Here is an 8883-nt window from a genome sequence, read left to right on the forward strand (position 1 = left end):
CTGAGGTTCTCTAATTTCAATTATTTCTGTCCCCCTGGGGGAGGGTAACAATAAGAGTTTATTGGGCACCTACTGTGTATCAGGGCCTGTGTTTGCGTATCTCATTTAGTCCTTGTAACACTACTGCAAGGCAAGGGTCGGTAGCCCATTTAACAGAGGGAGAAGTGGAGGCTCAGAGAGGCCCATAAACTGGCCAAGCGTCCCCTTGCTGAGTGCCAAGCTGGGATTCACTCCCAGGTCTGTGAGGATGTACAACTCGTGTTCTTCCCACCGACCTCCTGGGTCACTGCCCTCTACAGGGCTTGGTTTGGCGGGGAAAGGAATGGAAACTTAGTTGAGCATCTGTCCACAGTGTGCCAGGAATTTTCATACATAAGGTACTTTTTTGAGGGACAGGGAACATGGGGAGTAGCAGTCATGAGGTGGTCAGGCCCGGAGGGGGGCCAGGACAGTGAGGGCTGGCATGGTGTTTTCTAGTATCTCAGAATGTGCTGTGGTCCTGGTGGGTCCCGTGAGGGTTGGCAACCTCTGGGAGCAAGGGGTCCCGGCCACGGGTCCCAATTCTGCCACTGGCTGTGAGCTTTCCCTGGATCTCCATAGTCCCATCCGTGATATGGGCCGGTAATGCCTGCCCGGCTCTCCTTGGAGCCTGTGGGGAGGACCGATGTAGATTGTGTGTGTGGGTCATTTCTCCCTCCTGGAAGATCCCAGGAGGTTGACTGGTCCCCACCCCCATCCAGCATCCACTGCACTCGCTAACCAGAAGCTCTCTTGTGTCTAGCCTCCTTCCCTCCCGCTGTGGCGGCTCCTGGCCGCCACACAGCTCTGTGTGGGCCCTCCAGGCCATGCTGCCTCTGACAGGCAACCAAGGCTCAGCTCGTGGCAAACATTCTTTTCATAGTTCCTGGAGCACAGCAAATCCGGCTGCTTAGCCAGGAATGCAGAGCCCCCTCCTGCAGCGGCAGCAGGGGCTTGGGCAGGGGAGCCCCTGGAGGTCAGGCAGGACAGGGGCGAGTGGAGGACCCGTCCCAACCCAACACACACACACACACACACACACACTCTCTCTCTCTCTCTCTCTCTCTCTCTCTCTCTCTCTCTCTCTCTCTCTCTCTCTCTCTCTGTGCCTCAGCTCCAGAGAGCTGCAAGGCTGTCCTCATTATCTGGGAACTCATTCAGCTTCAGTCCAAACTGACATCGTCCACCACCGGCCGGCTGGTGAACCTGGGCAAATGACTTCTTTCTGAGCCTCTGTTTCTTCATCTGTAAAATAGGGCTTATAATTTAACCTCAGGGCTTTTGGGAGGCGTCATGGTGATGATGATGATAATGATAATAGGAAACATATATTGAATGTTCTTTATGCCAAACACTGCTTGAAGTCGGCTACATGAAATTAACGCATCTAATCCTCTCCAGCGCTCTGCGAAGTAAGAATTGCTCCCATGGTATTGACCAGGAAGCTGAGGCACAGACCACTGAGGTCACTGCTGGTAAGAGGCAGGGCTGGGAGAAGACTGCGAGCGGCTGGGCTCCAGAGTGGTTCTTAACCCGTCATGATGTTTTAGGCAAGACTCTTAGCCGAGGGCCAGCCCATGGTAGGGGCTCAGAAAATGGAGACTTCTCCCATGAGCCCCCCTCTGGGAGGAGCCAGCTGTTCACCTCATGGCCATCAGCATGTCAGGTTGGAAAGTTGGGATGGGGAAGCAGGCCTGGGGTCCTGGCCAATCTCCTTGGGCACCTGCGCTCGCCAGAGCTGGTGGGGGCCGGGGGGTATAGACTGTCCCCCCCACATCTGGCCTGGGATTTAGCTGGAGGCAGGCTCTGTGCAAGGAGGAGATGTCGCCAGGGGAGGGGCTCAGGAGGAGATTAGGAAAGGCAGCTGAGGGCGGAGGTTAAGAACAGAGTCCCATTGAAGTCGGCTCAGGCACTGCCCTGGCACACCCACCCGCCCCGCCTTCTAGTTTGTAGGACCGTGGGAGCCTTGGTCAACTGGAGTGGGCCCCTGAGGCCCGTGATGGGAGCTGCTCACTCTGTCGCCAGCTGTGCTGGCATCTGGGCTGAGGCAGCACGGGCGGGGGTGGAGGAGAAGTGGGGAGAAGTAACCGTGGCTGCGGTCTCCAGGAAGCCCAAGTATACAGGGGTTTGGCCATTTAGGGGCTGTGCAAGCCCCAAGGTTCAGATCCCAGCCCCAGTGCTTCCTGTCACCTTGGAGAATGGATGTCACCTCTCTGAGCCTCAATGCTCCTCCTCAGAAAAATGGGACAGCAATTCCCGCCTTATAGAGTTATGGGAGAGCATGATCAAAAATAATGCCTGGAGCATGCCTAGTGCTTTGTCTGGTGCAGAAAATGTATTTGGGATTTTTAGCGACCATTATGATTAAGGGCTAACGGGTGGAGGGGATGGGGAGCCAGCTTTAAGCTGTGCTTGAGGTCTTTTTTTTTAAATTTATTTTTATTTTTGGCTGTGTTGGGTCTTCGTTGCTGCGCGCGGGCTTTCTCTAGTTGTAGCGAACAGGGGCTACTTTCATTGTGGTGCACGGGTTTCTCATTGCGGTGGCTTCTCTTGTTGCATAGCATGGGCTCTAGGTGCATGGGCTTTAGTAGCTGTGCCACGCGGGCTCAGTAGTTGTGGCTCACGGGCTCTAGAGCGCAGGCTCAGTAGTTGTGGTGCACGGGCTTAGTTGTTCTGTGGCATGTGGGATCTTCCCGGACCAGGGATCGAACCCATGTCCCCTGCACTGGCAGGCCGATTCTTAACCACTGCACCACCAGGGAAGTCCCTGTGCTGGAGATCTTTGATTCTGATATTTAAGGCATTACTCAGGCTGACCCCAGCTGGCCCTTCTCATCTCAAACCATCTGTGTTTGGAGAGGTTAAGAGCCCAAACTTTGGCACCAACAGCCTAGGCTCTACCCCTCGTGAGCTGTGTGACCTTTGGCCAATTACTTAACCTCTCTGTCCCTTGGTTTCCCACTCTGTAAAAAGGAAAGACGAAAAACCTACTTCACTGGGTTGGTATGAGGATTAAATGAGATAATTCATGAGAAGAGCCCAGAACCGTGCCTGGCACATAGTAGGTGTACAATAAATGTTAGCTATGATTAGTTAGTTCATTATTTATTCTAAATATGTTCAGGGCATTCACATCTCCATACCCTCACACATGGTATTCCCTTAGCCTGGACTGATCACCTCTCCCCACTACCACCCAGTTAAATCCACGTTCATCTTTCAAAAGCCCAGATCCAACATAAGTCAGTTCCCCTCCCTGAGCCTCATGGTGAGGGTGTGGGCTGGGGCAAGCTGGGGTCAAGTTGGCCAGTGACGACCTCCCACGCAAGCTCCATCAGCCAGTCTGGGCCCTCAGAGAGAGTAGCCTCATGACCCCCCTCTGGGGTCATGGTGTCAGAGGGGCGTGGATGGAGGCAGGGCTCAGCTGAGCTGGAGAGAAGGCTTAGGAGCCGCTGGCTTCGGCATCTGGCTGCTTGTGCAGCGAGAGGGCTGGGATGTCAGAGTTTCCATGGGAGCGGGCAGAGGCAAGCAAGCAGCTGGGGGAGAGAGTGACGCAGCCGGCAGGCCTCCCTGCCAGGTGGGCTGGCTAGGCGTCCCCTCCCCATCCACCCAGGATTCATATCTGGGCTTGGACTACGGCCCCAGCTCTGCTGTGTGACCGGGACTAGAGCTTATGATAGCCAGGCATCATGGTTGAGCCAGAAATGGGGACCTGGCCATCGACGGCTGCGACCACATCATCTCCCCCTGCTCAACAACCCTCCATGGCTCCCCATTGCCTTCCAGAGATACACAAGCATAGCATTTAAGGCTCCCCACTAAGTCGCCCGAGGCTTCTCAGCTCATCCTTGTCGTCTCAGCCCCACAGCACTTCTGGACCGTCCCTGTATCTGCCAAGCAGCTTCCTACTGCCTGAAATTCCTTTGCTTACTGTGTCTGCCTGTCAGACGCCTACTCACCCTTCAGGATCCAGCCTTAATGTCCTTTCCTTCATGAAGTCTTCCAGGGAAACTCAAGGGAGGGCAATATTTCCTGCTCTGCACTCCCACGGCCTGGAGACCTTAGTCAATTGTGTGATGGCCACGTGTCTGATGCCTCCAGCTAATTCAGGGCAGGGCATGGGGCTGAACCATTTCTTTGTCCCAAGGCCTAGCCTCAGGTCCCCTACCTAGTACGAGCTTCCCCAGGCAGGAACCCTAGTCTATAGTAGGGGCCACCCCAGCTTAGGGCCTGACAGAGTGTAGGGACTTCTCCGGTATGGACCCTGGCCCACAGAAGGGGCTTCCTCAGCCTGGGCCCTAGGACAGGAGGACCTCCATCAAACCAGGGCCAGGTCCCCCATGGGCATTGCTAAGTGCATGGAATGAATGGAGTTGGTGAGGGGGGGACCTGGCTCCCTGAGAGGAGACTGAGGTTGGGGGCCAATGTTCCAGCAGGGGCTCCTGGTAAAAAACCCATGGCAGGCGCTGGGGCGGCTGAGTTAGCGCAGGAGGCTTCGCCAGCTCCTGGCATCTTCCTCACCGTCTCCCTCTTTCATGCTCAGGCCTTGTCTCTGCTGGCACCTTCAGGGGCCCCTCCGACCTGAAAGGTGAGCTAGATTTGGGGGCAGGGCTCTCTGACATCCCCAGCTGGATGAGACCTGTGCCTGCTGCTACCTACCCTTGCTCCCTCCAGCTGCAGCAGATGCCCCTCCCAGGCTTGGGGTGGCCTAGCGGGTAGGTGACCTCAGCTCCCTCCGGCCCGACTTGGAAGCGGCTTTTTCTCACTTGTGAACTATTTCGCCCGGCTCCTTGGCGTGGCCGTGTTTGCTTGGCCTGCCTGGGTGCAGTGGCCTGGCCGCGCTCCCGCCGGGCCCGCTCCCTGCCCAGCTCAGCCCCTCCTGCCGATGCCGATGCCGAAGCTGCCGCCACTTCGCGGGGAAGCCGCGAAGGCCCAGGAATCTTGGCAGGCGTCGGGAGGCAGCGGGCGGCGGGCGGCGGGTGGCGCTCCGGAAAAGGCTGCAAATGCAAAACAGAAGGCGGGGGACTGGCGGCTGAGAAGGCCCCGCCTGGCTCGGCCTGGAGCCTGGGGGTGCCTGGGTCCGGTGGCCCACCCGTGTCCGGTCTCGATCAGAAGCTCAAGGCCTCTTCTGGGAAATGAGCAATGGCACCAGCTGAGGCCTGAGCCCCCCGGCGAGGAAGGGCCGGTCTCCTGGCCACCTGCCTGAGGATACACTGTTGCCCTGGGTCCTGTCCACTGCTGAGCCTCTTCTGGTTCATCTCCTCCCGCCTGGCTGTCCCTACCTCCCTGGATGCTTTGTTGCCCCGCCAGAAGCTCCTACCCAGGGTGGTAGTGGGGTGGCTAGCCTCAGAGATGGGCAGCGGCTGGGGGTCTGGGAGGTAAACCTAGTTACCTGCAGGGAGGGAGGTTCACCGCAAGCCCCCTCCAGCCCAGAGCTGAGAAGGACCCTGGAAGAGCCACAAAGAAAAAGGGACCCTATGAGAAGCCATCTTGCAGGCTTGTCTGGAGGTAGGAGGTGGCGTTGTCAGAGGCCAGGAGCTGGAGCACACAGGCTGCAGACTGTTCTGAGTGCCAGTGTGCTGAGCCCCAGCTGGGGATGGGGTGGGGTTGGGGGAAGACATGCCCTGGAGGAGGAGCTGTTCTGCCTGAGAGAGGCACGGAAGGCTGCTTGGAGGAGGCGGCATTTGAGCTGGGTCTTAAATGAGGAATGACATGTTTGCCTGGAGGAGAAAGAAAGAGCAATTCAGGTAAGGGCAGGCAGGTGGGTACAGGGAAACATCGAAAAGCTTGTGTTGTCTGGATTCAGGACGCTGGGGCTTAGGGTACAGTGGGCTCCTCTCACTCCCTGAACATGGGTGATTTCCCTAAGGGTGAGTCCATGGCCCTCACCCAGGCTGCAACAACCCTGCCGATGAAGCCCTATTTTTATCTCCAGGCAATCTCTCTCGCTCTCAAGTTTCAGAACCACAGGTTCTCTGCCTCTTAGATACTGCCCAGCCCAGAAGCCCCTCAGTCTTCCTTGACGAGATTTTTGCTCTGCTCTCCGTTTGGAATATTCCACCATCACTTGCGCCTATGAGTCTGTTGAACTATCCTCTGTCCTTCAAACCTCCTTCCAATGCTGCTTTGCAAATGGAGGTCCCCTGTGGTCTGGGAGCCTCACCTGCAGAGGTGAGGGATGTTAGGACTCTTGAAGCCTGGTTGGGTAGACAAGGTGTGAAGAGGGCAGCACTCCTGTCCTGCCATCAACCTGGATGATAAGGTGTCCTCCAGGCAGCCTTGTCCCAGCCTGATCACCTCCCCCCACCTCGCCAGCTCCCAGGTTCCAGGCAGCCCTTTGGCTTTGGAGCAGTCCTCATGCCTGCATATTTAAATTTGAGGGGTTCAGAGTCCCAGTGGCCTGTAGGACAGTGAGCTCAGCTCATGGGCTCTGGGCCCCGCAAGTCTCCACCCAGACCTTGTGGGGCTGCTTGTGGATCGTCCACGGTGGTCAGCCCCAGACCTGACATTAACATTAAAGCCATAAGTGCTGGCCTTCTAGAGGCTCCCATCAAGTGACCAACAGCTAGAGATTTCAGAACCTGGAACTCTGACAGGATCTAGGTACAAGGAACAAGAGAGGACGGAGAGAGACAACAGAGAAAGACAGGGTCACAGAGGTGGGAAGACAAATGGGATGGCGACACAGAGATAGGAGGAGAGAGACACACCAGGAGATGCCTCAGACACACAGGCAGGTGAGGACCTGGATTCAGCGACACAGAGACAGAGGAAGGGACACAGGTGGGCATGTCACATACCCAGAAGTAGAGAAGACAGAGTCCATAAGACTGGATTGGGGGTTTGAGGGTAAAGGAACGGGGCTGTCATGTACAGTTGTGCAGGTTGGTTACTGTTCAAGGGCACTCGGGGAAAGGCAATGAGTAAGGCCTGAGTTGGCTGGAAGGAGGGGTAGCCTTTTCTAATTGTGCTAAGGCATGGTATAGGCTAGAGAGATTCCATGTAAGGAAGGAAGGGTCAGAAGTGTCAGAAGTGACGTCCAGATTTCTGGCCTGGGCAACAGGGAGTGGGGGAGAAGCAAGTAATAGGGGAGAAGGTAGTGACAGCAGTTTGGGTGGAGGTGTATGAGGGACAGCCAGGCGAAAATGCTCAGCTCATAGTCAGACCCAGGAGTCTGGGGCTCAGGAGAGAGGTAGCTGGAAACAGATGTGGGAGTCCTTGGTGATGGGATTGGAACTGTGGGAGCTGGGGAGAGCTGGAAACTGCAGGAGAAACATCCAGAGAGAAGAGAAGAGGCCTGAGCCAGCTCCTTGGGGCAAGCCTGGGTCTGCAGAGTGGGCAGAGGGAAGGAGCAGAGAAGAATCTGAGGAAGAGCCTTTCCAGGAAGGAGGAAAGCAGGGTCACAAGGCGGGAGTCAGTGCTGGCGAGAAGGAAACACGAGGTGAGAGGGCGAGGGGTAGAGACAGTTCTTTTGAGAAGCTTGGCTGAGAAGGGCTGGAAAGAGATGAGGTGGCCAGGGGCGGGGGTGAGGCCTGTGTAGATGTGGGATGGAGAGGCTGGAGGCTGGGGGAGGCATCCACAGAGAGCAAGAGGTCCCCGAGGAAGAGGAAGAGGTGTGGAGGGGCCTGGGGCCTTGAGTGGGAGACAGGACCCCCTTCCTCTGAGACTCAGGAGAGGGGGACGGGGAAGGGCTCTCTGATCTCTGCAAGCCGGGAGAGAGGTGGGGGGGCTGGGAGGCTCAGGAACCCCGGAGAAGTCTGGAGCCACCCTGCTCAGCAGTGGGGGTGGGCATCATGCCCAGTGAGGGAGGAGGGCAGTTCCTCTGCTCCTCTCCAAGATGCATAACTCCATCCTTGTCCTGAGCAGGCTGTGTGACCCCTGCTCGGTGTCATCTCAGGGCTGGTTAGGGAAAAGGCCTAGCAGGCCAGAAATTTGACTTTAGGCAAATTCACAAGGTGCTGGCCTTTGGCAGCAAGTCACCTGAGGTTTTCAAGGGTTGGAGGAGATGTTGCTTTGCAGCAGGAGGAACTGAGGTTAGACTGAAGGGAGGACTTTCTGGCCACCGGGGTAACAGGACAAAGCCGCATGGAGGGGCTGATGGCTTAGACCATCTCAGTTAACCCTTTCACAGATGAGGACACCGAGGTTCAGAGAGGTTAAGTCACTTGCCCAAGATCACCCAGCCGGTAGGTAGCTTTGCTGAAATGGGAGTTCAGGGGCTGCCGGGACCTAGAGGGCCTTAGGGCCCCCCAGGGCTGGATCCCTGATAGGGAGAGCCTGAGCAAGAAATGCTGCTCACCTGTTGAAGTGGCAGTGACCGGGTTGGAGAGAGAGAGAGAGAGACAGAGAGAAATGAGTCACGGCCAGAGACCCAGGGACAGAACAGAGCGAGGCTGGATGAGTGGTGAGGCAGGAGGCACCGGGGGAGCAAGTGGGGCAGCCAATCCCGCAGAAATGTCTCCACAACAGGAAGCGTCTCATAACATACCTGTGGTTTGGCCAGGCCCCGGGCTGCCTCAGCTCCCCAGGCTTCCTCAGCTGCAGCCGCCCTTCTGGGGTTGGGGGCTTGGAGCAGCGGGAGCCTGCACAGAGCCGCGTTCCATCCACCCACCGGGGGTGGGGTGGGGTGAGGTGGGGGTGCTGCCAGGCCCACGCTAGCCACACCCCTGCACGGTCTGTCGGGAGCCTGCGCCCCACCCTCAGGCTCCCCTTTTTATCTGGACCTCTGATAGCTCACGTGTAAAGTGGGATGGGGAGTGGGCAGGCCCTTAAATTCCATGGGATCACCTGGGCCCCCTCTGCTGGCCGCCCCCTGGGACAGGACCCTTTGAGAGGGGACTGGTGGGGAGGAGTCACTGCTGCTGA

The sequence above is a fragment of the Aethalodelphis obliquidens genome, unplaced genomic scaffold (genome assembly GCF_003676395.1).
Source record: "Aethalodelphis obliquidens isolate GAN/ISIS:26980383/991018 unplaced genomic scaffold, ASM367639v1 scaffold9, whole genome shotgun sequence".
Taxonomy (NCBI): Eukaryota; Metazoa; Chordata; class Mammalia; order Artiodactyla; family Delphinidae; genus Aethalodelphis; species Aethalodelphis obliquidens.